This window comes from Trachypithecus francoisi, unplaced genomic scaffold (genome assembly GCF_009764315.1).
Source record: "Trachypithecus francoisi isolate TF-2019V2 unplaced genomic scaffold, Tfra_2.0 Contig01440, whole genome shotgun sequence".
In the NCBI taxonomy this organism is placed as follows: domain Eukaryota; kingdom Metazoa; phylum Chordata; class Mammalia; order Primates; family Cercopithecidae; genus Trachypithecus; species Trachypithecus francoisi.
The window spans coordinates 4,393,788-4,407,061 of NW_022681431.1; the positions used below are offsets into that span (position 1 = coordinate 4,393,788).

The following is a 13,274-nucleotide window of genomic DNA, read 5'->3' on the forward strand; positions in this document are numbered from 1 at the left end:
GTTTCAAGGAACATCTTTATTTCTGCCTTCATTTTGTTATGTACCCAGTAGTCATTCAGGAGCAGGTTGTTCAGTTTCCATGTAGTTGAGCGGTTTTGATTGAGTTTCTTAGTCCTGAGTTCTAGTTTGATTGCACTGTGGTTGGTCTGAGAGACAGTTTGTTATAATTTCTGTTCTTTTGCATTTGCTAAGGAGTGCTTTACTTCCAACTATGTGGTCAATTTTGGACTAAGTGCGACGTGGTGCTGAGAAGAATGTATATTCTGTTGATTTGGGGTGGAGAGTTCTATAGATGTCTATTAGGTCCGCTTGGTGCAGAGATGAGTTCAATTCCTGGATGTCCTTGTTAACTTTCTGTCTTGTTGATCTGTCTAATGTTCACAGTGGAGTGTTGAAGTCTCCCATTATTATTGTATGGGAGTCTAAGTCTCTTTGTAAGTCTCTAAGGACTTGCTTTATGAGTTTGGGTGTTTCTGTATTGGGTGCATATATATTTAGGATAGTTAGCTCTTCCTGTTGAATTGATCCCTTTACCATTATGTAATGGCCGTCTTTGTCTCTTTTGATCTTTGATGGTTTAAAGTCTATTTTATCAGAGACTAGGATTGCAACCCCTGCTTTTTTTTTGTTCTCCATTTGCTTGGTAGATCCTCCTCCATCCCTTTATTTTGAGCCTATGTATGTCTCTGCATGTGAGATGGGTCTCCTGAATACAGTAGACTGATGGGTCTTGACTCTTCATCCAGTTTGCCAGTCTGTGTCTTTTAATTGGAGCATTTAGTCCATTAACATTTAAGGTTAATATTGTTATGTGTGAACTTGATCCTGCCATTATGATATTAACTGGTTATTTTGCTCGTTAGTTGATGCAGTTTCTTCCTAGCCTCATGGTCTTTACATTTTGGCATGTTTTTGCAATGGCTGGTACTGGTTGTTCTTTCCATGTTTAGGGCTTCCTTCAGGGTCTCTTGTAAGGCAGGCCTGGTGGTGACAAAATCTCTAAGCATTTGCTTATCTGTAAAGGATTTTATTTCTCCTTCACTTATGAAACTTAGTTTGGCTGGATATGAAATTCTGGTTTAAAATTCTTTTCTTTAAGAATGTTGAATATGGTCCCCACTCTCTTCTGGCTTGTAGAGTTTCTGCCGAGAGGTCTGCTGTTAGTCTGATGGCTTCCCTTTGTGGGTAACCCGACCTTTCTCTCTGGCTGCCCTTAAGATTTTTTCCTTCATTTCAACTTTGGTGAATCTGGCAATTATGTGTCTTGGAGTTGCTCTTCTCGAGGAGTATCTTTGTGGCGTTCTCTGTATTTCCTGAATTTGAATGTTGGCCTGCCCTACTAGGTTGGGGAAGTTCTCCTGGATGATATCCTGAAGAGTGTTTTCCAACTTGGTTCCATTATCCCCGTCACTTTCAGGCACCCCAATGAGACGTAGATTTGGTCTTTTTACATAATCCCATACTTCTTGCAGGCTTTGTTCATTTCTTTTTCTTCTTTTTTCTTTTGATTTCTCTTCTCACTTCATTTCATTCATTTGATCCTCAATCGCTGATACTCTTTCTTCCAGTTGATCGAGTCGGTTACTGAAGCTTGTGGATTTGTCACGTATTTCTCGTGTCATGGTTTTCATCTCTGTCATTTCGTTTATGACCTTCTCTGCCTTAATTATTCTAGCTATCAATTCTTCCACTCTTTTTTCAAGATTTTTAGTTTCTTTGCGCTGGGTACGTAATTCCTCCTTTAGCTCTGAGAAGTTTGATGGACTGAAGCCTTCTTCTCTCACCTCATCAAAGTCATTCTCTGACCAGCTTTGATCTGTTGCTGGCGATGAGCTGCGCTCCTTTGCAGGGGGAGATGTGCTCTTATTTTTTGAATTTCCAGCTTTTCTGCCCTGCTTCTTCCCCATCTTTGTGGTTTTATCTGCCTCTGGTCTTTGATGATGGTGACGTACTGATGGGGTTTTGGTATAGGTGTTTTCCTGTTTGATAGTTTTCCTTCTAATAGTCAGGACCCTCAGCTGTAGGTCTGTTGGAGATTGCTTGAGGTCCACTCCAGACCCTGTTTGCCTGGGTATCAGCAGCAGAGGTTGCAGAAGATAGAATATTGCTGAACAGTGAGTGTACCTGTCTGATTCTTACTTTGGAAGCTTCCTCTCAGGGGTGTACTCCACCCTGTGAGGTGTGGGGTGTCAGACTGCCCCTGGTGGGGGATGTCTCCCACTTAGGCTACTCAGGGGTGAAGGACCCACTTGAGCAGGCAGTCTGTCCGTTCTCAGATCTCAACCTCCGTGTTGGGAGATCCACTGCTCTCTTCAAAGCTGTCAGACAGAGTCCTTCGCTTCTGCACAGGTTTCTGCTGCTTTTTGTTGTTGTTGTTTAGCTGTACCCTGTCCCCAGAGGTGGAGTCTACAGAGACAGGCAGGTTTCCTTGAGCTGCTGTGAGCTGCACCCAGTTCGAGCTTCCCAGCGGCTTTGTTTACCTACTTAAGCCTCAGCAATGGCGGGCGCCCCTCCCCCAGCCTTGCTGCTGCCTTGCGGTTAGATCGCAGACTGCTGTGCTAGCAATGAGGGAGGCTCTGTGGCCGTTGGACCCTCCTGGCCAGGTGTGGGTATAATCTTCTGGTGTGCCCGTTTGCTTAAAGTGCAGTATTGGGGTGGGAGTTACCCGATTTTCCAGGTGTTGTATGTCTCAGTTCCCCTGGCTAGGAAAAGGGATTCCCTTCCCCCTTGCGCTTCCCAGATGAGGCAATGCCTTGCCCTGCTTCAGCTTTCGCTGGTCGGCCTGCAGCAGCTGACCAGCACCGATTGTCCGGCACTCCCTAGTGAGATGACCCCAGTACCTCAGTTGAAAATGCAGAAATCACCAGTCTTCTGTGTCGCTCGCGCTGGGAGTTGGAGACTGGAGCTGTTCCTATTCCGCCATCTTGCTCCGCCCCTACTCAGATCTGATGTTTTATAAAGGGAAGTTCCCCTGCATGTACTGTCTTGCCTGCCACCATGTAAGACATGACTTTGTTCCTCATTCACCTTTTGCCATGATTGTGAGGCCTCCCCAGCCATGTGGAACTGTGAGTCAATTAAACATCTTTCCTTTATAAATTACCCATTCTCGGGTATGTTTTTGTTACAAGTGTGAGAACAGACTAATAGAATAAATGGGTACTGGTAGAGTGGGGTGCTGCTGTAAAGATACCCGAAAATGTGGAAGTGACTTTGGAACTGGGTGATAGGCAGCGGTTGGAACAGTTTGGAGAGCTTAGAAGAAAACACGAAAATATGGGAAAGTTTGGAACTTCCTAGAGACTTGTTGAATGGCTTTGACCAAAATCCTGGATAGTGATGTGGACAGTAAAGTCCAGGCTGAGGTGATCTCTAATCTAGATGAGGAACTTGTTGGGAACTGGAGCAAAGGTGACTCTTGCTATGTTTTAGCAAAGAGACTAGTGACATTTGGTCCCTGCCCTAGAGATTAGTGGAATTTTGAGCTTGAGAAAGATAATTTAGGGTATCTGTTGGAAGAAATTTCTAAGCAGCAAATTGTTCAGGATGTGACTTGGGTGCTGTTAAAGGCATTCAGTTTTATGTATTCACAAATATATGGTTTAGAATTGGAACTTATGTTTAAAAGGGAAGCAGAGCATAAAAGCTCAGAAAATTTGCAACCCGATAATGTGATAGAAAAGAAAAACCCATTTTCTCTGGAGAAATTCAAGCCAACTGCAGAAATTTGCATAAGTAAGGAACCAAATGTTAATCGCCAAGACAATGGAAAGAATGTCTCTAGGCAAGGTCAGAGATCTTCACAGCATCCCCACCCATCACAGGCCTGGAAGCCTAGGAAGAAAAAATGGTTCTATGGGCTGGGACTAGGACCTTGCTGCTTTGTACGTTCCTGAAACTTGGTACCCTGTGTCCCAGCCATGGCTAAAATGGGCCAATGTATATTTCAGGCCATTGCTTCAGAAGGTGCAAACCCCAAGCCTTGGAGGCTTCCATGTGGTATTGGGCCTTTGGGTGCATAGAAGTAAGAATTGAGGTTTGGGAACCTCTGCCTGGACTTCAGAGGATGTATGGAAACACCTGAATGTCCAGGTGGAAGTCTGCTGCAAGGACAGAGCCTTCATGGAGGACCTCTGCTAGGGTAGTGCAGAAGTGAAATGTGAGGTCAGAGCCCACACACGGAGTTCCCACTGGGGCACTGCCTAGTGGAGCTGTGACAAGAGGGCCACCATCCTCCAGACCCCAGAATGGTAAATCCACTGATAGCTTGCACCATGCACCTGGAAAAGCCACAGACACTCATCACCAGCCCATGAAAGCAGCCAGGAGTGGGGCTGTACCCTGCAAAGCCACAGGGGCAGATCTGCCCAAGGCTGTGGGAGCCTACCTCTTGGATCAGCGTGACCTGGATGTGAGACATGGAGTCAAAGGAGATCATTTTGGAGCTTTAAGATTTGACTGCCCTGTTGGATTTTGGACTGGCATGGGCCTGTAGCCCCTTGTTTTGTCCAGTTTCTCCCATTTGGAATGGGTGTATTTACCCAATGTCTGTAGCCCCATTGTATCTAGGAAGTAACGAACTTGCTTTTGATTTTATAGGCTCGTAGGCAGAAAGGGCTTGCCTTGTCTCAGATGACATTTTGGACTGTGAACTTTTGAGTTAATGCTAATATGAGTTAAGACTTTGGGGGACTGTTGGAAGGCATGATCAGTTTTGAAATGTGATTTGAGAGGTCCCAGAGGTGGAATAATGTGGTTTGGCTCTGTGTCCCACCCACATCTCACCTGGAATTGTAATAATCCCCACGTGTCATGGGAGGGACCTAGTGGGAGATAATTGAATCATGGGGGCAGGTTTTTCCCATGCTGTTGTCATGATGGTGAATAAGTCTCACAAGATCTGCTGGTTTTATAAAGGAGAGTTCCTCTGCACATGCTCTCTTGACTGCTGCCATGTAAGACGTGACTTTGCTCCTCATTCGCCTTCTGACATGACTGTGAGACCTCTCCAGCCATGTGCAACTGTTAGTCAATTAAACCACTTTCCTTTATAAATTACTCACTCTCGGGTATATGTTTATTAGCAGCATGAGAACATACTAATACACAAAGTTTGAGAGGATGGACTCCAGTTTTGGAGAAGTTCTACACCTGCTACAGAGAAATCTTTTTTTTTGCGAAAGGAAGAGTCTGTCGATGTGGCAGACTTCATTGTTGTCTTCTTTGTAATCCCAGTACTTTGGGAGGCTGAGGAAGGCAGATCACAAGGTCAGGAGATCGAGACCATCCTGGCTAACACAGTGAAACCCTGTCTCTACTAAAAATACAAGAAATTAGCCAGGGGTGGTGGTGGGTGCCTGTAGTCCCAGCTACTCAGGAGGCTGAGGCAGGAGAATGGCGTGAACATGGGAGGCGGAGCTTGCTTGCAGTCAGCCAAGATTACACCACTACACTCCAGCCTGGGCAACAGAGTGAGACTCTGTCTCAAAATAAATAAATAAATAAATAAATAAAAATGAAAATATAATTATAAATAAGAAATTGACACAGCCACCTCAAATTTCAGCAACCACCACTCTGATCAGTTAGTAGCCATCAACATCAAGGCAAGACCCTTCAGTGTCAAAACATTTTGATTTGCTGAAGGCTCAGATAATCATTAGCACTTTTCTAGGAATAAAGTATTTTTAAATTAAGATATGTACTGTTGTAGACATAATGCTGTTGCATGCTTAATAGGCTAATTGTAGCATAAACATAACTTTTATTTACCCTGGGAAACCAGAACATTTATGTGACTCACTTTACTGTATTTGCTTTATTGTGGTGGTGTGGAACTGAACCTGCAGTATGTCCAAAGTGTGCCTGTAAATGGAGAAAAGTCCCAGTTTTTTATAGTAAGGGAAGTTACATATACATGAAATTGAAGATAAGCTAATTCTATGTGAATAGCATTGTTGTATGAGAAGCTAAATAGCTGATCCCCTCTCTTAGTTTCTTTAATCACCTTGTCACAAGTCCACGAGAGTCTGGATGCCTTATAATGGCCTGAAGATCTAATAGATTCATATATAATGATATGAGTAGAGATTACTTTTCAGTTCTATTAAATATTTGGGTTTAATGTGACTTCTTAATTGATCCTCACGTAGAGTCCTATTTATAGGGTTGTACATACATAATTTGGGGCTGGACTATTTTATAAGTACTAAGTAATATGTAGCTGCCCTCTTACAGACTGAATATGTAATTTATCTCTAGTAATTTTTGAGAAATGAATGCTGTTTTCTACCCAAGGATTAAAGAAAACGTTTGAGATCATTAAACAATGACATTAACCCTGTAAAATAATTTTATATTTATGGCACAGTGTAATATTTTGATATGTGTATATATTGTAGAGTGATTAAATCAAGCTAATTTAGGTATCCATCATCTTGCATTGTTACTTTTTTTTTTTTTTAGATGGAGTTTCACTGTTGTTGCCCAGGCTGGAGTGCAGTGATGCTATCTCAGCTCACTGCAACCTCTGCTTCCCGTGTTCAAGTGATTCTCTTGCCTCAGCCTCCTGAGTAGCTGTGATTATAGGCATGCACCAGCACACCCAGCTAATTTTTGTGTTTTTAGTAGAGACAGGTTTTTTCCATATTGGTCAGGCTGGTCTCAAGCTCCTGACCTCAGGTGATTCGCCCGCCTCGGCTTCCCAAAGTGTTGGGATTACAGGCGTGAGCCACTGTGCCTGGCCCCATTATCGTATTTTTAACCTTAAACTTTTTCAGTTCTTTGAGGAAGATTTATTCATTACCCATGCTATAAAAGATAAGTCTTGTATCTCAAAAGATTTTAATAAATCTTTATTTAATAACCGAATTAATTAAAAATCCAGAAATAAATTACAGTTTTTCTAATTATTACAGTTCTTTCGAAATCTTGCTTTTACAAAATCATTTCATTCATGTAGATTTGCATTGGACTTTATGGCGATCAGAAGATCATCTAAATACCCTAGCAGAAGGGGAAAATAATAGATGTCTGTTACCTTGTGTTACCTATGAGGATTAATGATTGGATACTGAGTCATAGTAGCTTTAGCAGTAATGGTGAATTTAGTAACTAATTACAGTTTCATAAAATAGCAAACGCAGAGATTGTACATTTTTATTTTCTTCCCCATAAACATATGAGAAAAAAAATTCACTTTATTTAGGGGCATCCTTAGACTTCAGTATTAGTGGCTTGTCAAATGCTTTAAGGTTTTTCTTATTTTTAGATAGTGGCATATGTAAAATTATATGTGGTAGTCCCACTGTATCTGCAGGTTAACTTTCCATGATTTCAGTTACCAGCGAGCAACCTCTGTCTGAAAATAATAAATGGAAAATTCTAGGGTTTTAGGGGTCAGGGAAATGGAAGACTCAAGAATGTTATCCAATAAGTTTTTGTCATGGGCAACTGGGTGGATTTGCTGCAGTTCACTGAGACTAGGCCCTCAGTAGATAAAACAGGTTGGGCCGGGCGCGGTGGCTCAAGCCTGTAATCCCAGCACTTTGGGAGGCCGAGACGGGCGGATCACGAGGTCAGGAGATCGAGACCATCCTGGCTAACACGGTGAAACCCTGTCTCTACTAAAAAATACAAAAACTAGCCGGGCGAGGTGGCAGGCGCCTGTAGTCCCAGCTACTCAGGAGGCTGAGGCAGGAGAATGGCGTGAACCCGGGAGGCGGAGCTTGCAGTGAGCTGAGATCCGGCCACTGCACTCCAGCCTTGGCGACAGAGCGAGACTCCATCTCAGAAAAAAAAAGAAAAGAAAAAACAGGTTGGGAATTATGGGCATGGATGATAAGTTTATAACCTGTACAATAGATCAAGGTGTCTTTTGAACAGCTGAAGGTAAATTTCCATTTGGATGCATAGGTCAAAAGCTCAGGACAGAAATCCTTACTATAGAAACAGATTTGGGAATCATCATGTATTAAAAATCTAAGAGTGGATGACATTGTTCAGAATATGTAGAATGAGAAGAGAAAAACATCTAAGGAGAGAACTCTGGTGAGCATCCATGACTTAAAGTACTGGCAGAGAAAAGAAAGTCTGCAAAAGCTGAAAAGTTGGGTCCAGACAGGTTAAAAAAAAAAAAAAAAGTCGGGGGGCCATGGAAGTCGAAAAAAGTACTGTACTTTCAGAAAGGAAGCAGTGAGTTATACTGAAAGCTACCCAGGGAGGTCAACTGAGATAGACATAGAAAGTGTGCATTGGATTTAGCAACAAGGGAGTCATGGGTGATTCTGTGAAGACATTGGAGGTGAAAATCAGATTGCAGTTGGATAAGCTGAGTAAACGTGAAGAAAAGGTAACGTGGACAAAGTGAGGTGTTGACAGCCATATCAATAATTTGGTTCTGAAGAAGAGGAGAGAGGATAATAGCCTGAGGGACATGGAATTGTTTTTTTTTTTTTTTTAAGATGGAAGACCCTTGATTGTGTTTAAATGCTGATGGAAAAAAGAAGATTAAATTTAAAGGGAAGAGAGAATAATTGATTTGATAAGGACCCAGGTGGGAGTAGGAGATACAAATTAAAGCACAAGGAAAGAGTTTCATCTTAGATAATAGGAGGGATGCTGTTTCCATTATGACAGAAGGATGGGATGCAAGGACACTGTATATATGCTTAGTGGTAAGTAGTTGAAGGTGTTCTTGCCTGATGGCTTCTGTATTCTCTGTGAAATAGGAGGTGATGTCATCTTCTCAGAGCAAGATACAGAAATATGCGGAGTAACTATGATAGATGTTTGGGGGAAGTGGAGGATTGACTTAGCCACTGCAAAAAAACTAGAAAACCATGAAATCTTTACATTTGTTCATTTTTTGTAACTGCAAGTCTCAATATGAGCTTTTTAACAAAGTGGTTTTTAACTTGCTCATGAAATGCAGTTTTTACATGGTCACAACTTTTACTCTTCTGATTTATAACTTGTTGATGTTATCAACAACTTATTTTGATTTGTGTAAACCTTAGTAATCTGATCTAATTAGTACTTTTTTTAAACTCATGATGCAATATTTAACTTACACAGCAAATGCACCAAACTTATAATACAATACAGATTTTGTTATTTTTATTTAAACTTGATAGACAAGTTTAACTGGATAATATTAGATCTCACTGCTCTCCTGTAATTGTTGTGCCAAACACTGAGAATGTAACTATTTTATGTAAACACTCTTGTGATAAAGAAAAAATGTGTTTAAAAAATCAAACCATCTCAATTTATGGCATTATCTAGCATTAAAGAAAATGCCTAGTCATTTGTGTACTAAACAGAATTTTCAAGATTTATTATTTTCTTTCCTTTCCTCTTTAAGTAATTCTTTACCCCTTTATTCTCTGATGTATTGATATGTTATGTAATCTAAGTAAAATATGGAACTTTAGTGCTGAATTGTTTAATTGGTTAGCATAGTAGTGCTACCATAGCGCAGTAGTGGTTTTGCTCATTAAAGAGTTATTTTTCTAAACTAGAAAAGTAGAATCTGTATTTTCTGCTTTTTTTCCTATTTACTAATTAATTGTCTTTTAACCATTTTAATACTCAAACTCCATCTCTAGAATTTAGAGTACAGGAAGTGTATATAAAAGAATTTCAAAACAATCCTTTTTTCTCGTCTGATAAGGATGGTATCTATCCAGTTGACACTGTAAGTCCTGACTAGGTGAGATATTTGGTTTGTCCCTTTTCCTCAAAGGGATGTAATAGATGGTTTAAACTGCTTGTAGCAATTCAAAGTGAATTTTTCTAACTGGCTTCACATCGGATCAGAAAGGTCCTTATGATTTAGGTAAAGTTTAAGCTAGCTCCAACCTATTAAAATTAGTTATTTTAAAATAATGTCATCTAAACCTCTTCCAACTGCTTTAAAATTATTCTTACTAATCTGACAGTGAGAGTTTACTTGTAATTGTCCATATACGTACATTGTCCCCAGGAGATTGAGAAAGGTTGTGAGATATTACTACCATGAAGCTTGAAAATATGGTCATAAGGACAGTGATAGGCAGGTTTTGGACAAGGGCTTGTAGTGAATGGAGATCAGTGTGATTTAAACATTACTTCCTTTCTGGACTCAGTCTTTGTTGTCACATGATCTCCTCCAGACTGCTTTCTATCCAAATAAATGGGTCACATTAGCATTTTATGTTCTCATAGTAAAGAATACACTTAGTAACCTTTTGGTCCAGTACTGTGAAGATGTGCTATCAAATATGTCTGTGTGGTTCTCTCTACCTGCCAGCTTTGTTGATCTTCATAAAAGTCAGGTAAGAGTTTTGATTGAAGTCTTTTATAATATGGACTTAACAAATCAAAGTCAAGACATCCTATTTGGAGAGAAAGGTAAAATATATATTTCATACTTGGATTCAATATTCTAAATTTTGTGAGTTATAAGAACAAATACTGGGTTCTAATGTGCATTAAATAGTGAACTATGAAAAATAGCCCACATATATGTCACCAAATAATTAAAATCCTGAAGTTCTTCTGAATTATAGTAGTTGTAAATATTTCTAAAACCTTAGGCAATAAGGCACACTTAAGGTAGATTGGGTTGAACATTGATGTTCACTAGAGTGGTCAAAATGGGAAGAATATGAACTTGAAAGTTCATTATCTGAATGTCAGATATATAAGAGCAGAAGTTACTCAGGTAGTAGGAGGGTGTTGTTTGATTACAAGCTAATACAGAAGTCATGAAAACATATCTCATATATTTTGGTGATAGGTTTTACTCAGGAAGCAGTCTCTAGGATCTACAGAGAAAGTAGCATTCTTAGATGGTACTGTGTAATTCAAGTATCTTCTTCAGCAGTGTTTTCTTAATTTTAGGAGAGCAGAGTAGCTCCTTAGAATTTTCTAGGAATTTTAATTTTTTTTTTTTTTTTTTTTTTTTTTTTTTTTGGAAAAGCAAAGCACTGGGAGGCAGAGGGATCAGAGGAATGTAACCTAGAAAAATTGGTGAAACCATTGTGGTATATTGGTTGACTGATTCACAGTACTACATCGTAGTCCAAAAGCAGGGTGGATCTTCATGTAGTTGTTTAGCTTGTGCTTGGGAAAATATAGATCTTCCTCCTTTTCCCTTTCCACATGTCCTCACTTTACAGTGACCTCCTTGCCTATTTCTATTTACAATTGCCCTCTACAGCAGCTTGAGGCTCAGAGATTACAGTGATTAAGGAAATAACATAGGCTGAAATAAGTGAAAGCTGGTGTAATAAAGAGCAGTTGGCTTGGGGTGGGTCAGAAGACCTGAATGAAAATCATGATGCTGCCATTCCTTACCTCTGCTCCTGGAGCTAAGGGAACACCTTTTAACTGGCCTCCCAGAAATTCTCAAAAAACAATTTTATCTGTGCTTGGAGTGGGTCAGGAGACCTGAATGAAAATCATGGTGCTGCCATTCCTTACCTCTGCTCCTGGAGCTAAGGGAACACCTTTTAATTGGTCTTCCAGAAATTCTCAAAAAACAATTTTGTCTGTACTTCACTGGCCAAAACTTGGTCAAATGGCCCTGTCTAACTGCAACACAGCCTGAAAAAGGTAACCTTTATTTCATATGTCTGGGTAAAAAGCAGGGCTCTTTTTTAATTTTTTTTAAAGGAAAATTGGAGAATGAATAATGGGAGGTATCTGTTAGTCTTTGTTAGACGAAGCCTATTGTGTTGAGAAAGTGGCTTTTAAACGAAATGAAAATGCTGAAAAATAAATTATGAGATACTTTCATGTTATGAGATAGATAGATAACATGTTTTTGTCCACAGTTCCTGGCTCATAACTACCATAGTCCTTGTTACAGTAAGCAAACTCTCTCTCTGACTTTCTCCTGCCTTCCTTTCACCTTTCCACAGCAGGACTGTAATCTGATTGAGGATCATAAGACTCTCATTCCAGGGAGCATCCTGCCCCATACTTTGGAGGAAGGAATGCTGCACAGAGAGGTCAAGAAGAATCTGAACAGACAGGTCTGCTGGGTTTAGATCATACCTTTTTTATCCAGTCACATTTTGACATGGTTGTCCATGTTTCAGTCATGCCTATGAAGTCCCCATAAAAAGACCTCATAAGAAGTCCCCAGTGAAGTCCCGATAAAAAGATCCAAGAGGGCAGAGTTTGGGGGTTTCCAGATAGCTGAACATGTTGAGGTTCCTGGAGGGTGGCATACCCAGGATAGCAGGGAAGCTGCTTGCCCCTTTCCCCATACTCTATCCTACACATCTGTATTAGTCTGTCCTCTGCTACTAATGAAGACATACCCGAGACTGGGTAATTTATAAAGGAAAGAGATTTGATGGAGTCATAGTTCTACAATCATGGCAGAAGGCAAAGGAGAAGCAAAGTCACATCTTACATGGAGGCAGGCAAGAGGGCGTGTACAGGGGAACTCCTCTTTATAAAACCATCAGATCTCATGAGACTTAGTCACTGTCATGAGAACAGCACAGGAAAGACTTGCCTCCATGATTCAGTTACCGCCCATTGGGTCCCTCCCGTGACACATGGGAATTATGGTAGCTACAATTCAAGGTGAGATTTGGGTGGGGACACAACCAAACCATAGCATCTCTTCATCTTTATGCTTTGCAGTATCCTTTATAATAAATCCATAAATGTAATAAGTGTTTCCCTGAGTTCTGTGAGCTGCTTTAGCAAATTATTTGAATCCAAAGAGGGATCATGTGAACCCCACCTTGAAGCCAGTCAGTCAGAAGTTCTGGAGGCCAGGACTTGTAAATTTCACTGAAGAGGGCAATCTTGGGAACTGAGCCCTTAACCTGTGGGATCTAGCACTATCTCCAGGTACACAGTGTCAGAACTGATTGGAGGACACCTAGTTGATGGCTGCTGCAGAACTGATTGATTGCTTGGTGGTGGGGTGAACCTCCTCCCACCTCACATTTGGTCACAGAAGTCTTCTGTGATGATTGTATTGGTCTGAGAGCAGAGGAAAAACATGGTTTAAGCGTTTACAAACAAATACCTATTTGATAAAATAAATGGTTTATCCTTTTGGTTTTGGTAATATAGAATCAGTCATAAAAATCTTTTAAATATAACTAAATACCACACTGTACTTATAAGAAATTGAGGGAAATTGCCAGGGACAGAAATAAAGAAGGAACTAATAACTACAATGGTGTGTGAACTGTGACTTACTTGGGGGAAGAGAGGGGTCATGATTCATGGAATTCTAGGCACTTGGACTTTAGTGCTTATGC

The 13,274-nt window shown here is 40.5% G+C and overlaps 1 protein-coding gene and 1 long non-coding RNA gene across 4 annotated transcripts in view; both read left to right on the forward strand.

Moving 5' to 3' along the window:
* MICU3 (mitochondrial calcium uptake family member 3) overlaps positions 1 to 13,274 on the forward strand; it is a 102,193-nt gene that overhangs the window by 11,319 nt on the left and 77,600 nt on the right. The window lies entirely within an intron of this gene.
* LOC117092467 lies at positions 6,698 to 8,141 on the forward strand. Its single transcript, XR_004440823.1, has 2 exons — positions 6,698 to 7,505; positions 7,817 to 8,141. It is a non-coding gene; the product is annotated as an uncharacterized LOC117092467 (long non-coding RNA).